The sequence below is a fragment of the Otolemur garnettii genome, unplaced genomic scaffold (genome assembly GCF_000181295.1).
Source record: "Otolemur garnettii isolate 467f Iridium unplaced genomic scaffold, OtoGar3 scaffold00153, whole genome shotgun sequence".
In the NCBI taxonomy this organism is placed as follows: domain Eukaryota; kingdom Metazoa; phylum Chordata; class Mammalia; order Primates; family Galagidae; genus Otolemur; species Otolemur garnettii.
The window spans coordinates 2,823,085-2,824,273 of NW_003852548.1; positions in this window are offsets into that span (position 1 = coordinate 2,823,085).

Genomic DNA, 1,189 nt, shown 5'->3' on the forward strand with positions numbered 1-1,189 from the left:
CCTAAGTCCAAGAGTTGGAGGTTGCTGTGAGCAGTGTGACACCTTGGCACTCTACCAAGGGCGATAAAATAAGACTCTGCCTCTAAAAAAAAATTTGCTCACTAGTTTTAGCATTTAGTGGATCTTGCCTGCCATAATTATTACTGCAGTATTTTAATTAGAATCTTCTTTCATTCCTTCTGTATTTATTATTTGGAATTCTTTCTGTAGTATGTATTTATGTATGTGTGTATTTGAGGTAGAGTCCTGCTATGTTGCCCAGGCAGGAGTGTAGTGGCCTGTAGAGGCTCACTGTAGCCTAGGAATCCTGGACCCAAGTGATCCTTTTGCTCTTAGCATTTATTTATTCAATTATATCACATATTTAAATAAGTATGGAATCATGGATGTTTATTATTTGTAGTATAATCTAATACTATAGTCTCACTTTGTCGCCCTCGGTAGTGCCGAGTCATCACACAGCTCACAGCAACCTCCAACTCCTAGGCTTAGGCGATTTTCTTGCCTCAGCCTCCCAAGTAGCTGGGACTACAGGCGCCCACCATAATGCCTGGCTATATATTTTTGTTGTTGCAGTTTGGCCGGGGTCGGGTTTGAACTGGCCACCCTCGGTATATGGGCTGGCGCCATATTCACTGAGCCACAGGTGCTGCCCTAATACTATAGTTTTTGTTGTTATTTTTGCTCATACTATTCCAACATTGGCCACTGGGAGCTCTTTTAGGTTGTAGGTTGGTTTCTGTAACCTTCTTTGCTTTTTTTTTTTTTTTTTGGAGACAGGGTCTCACTTTGTTGCCCTTGGTAGTAGAGTGCTGTAGTATCACAGCTCACAGCAACTTCAAATTCTTGGGCTCAAGTGATCCTCTTTGCCTCAGCCTCCCAAGTAGCTAGGACTATAGGCACCTGCCATAACACCTGCCTATTATTTTTTTGAGACAGAGTCTCACTATGTCAGTAGAGTGCTGTAGTATCACACCTCACAGCAACCTCAAACTCTTGGGCTTAAGTGATTCTCTTGTCTCAGCCTCCCGAGTAGCTGAGACTACAGGCACCCACCACAACACCATGCCTGGCTATTTTTTAGAGATAGGGTCTCACTCTTCCTCAGGCTGGTCTCAAACCTGTGAGCTCAAGCAATCTGCCCACCTCGGCCTTCTAGAGTGCTGGGATTACAGGTGTCAGCCACCGC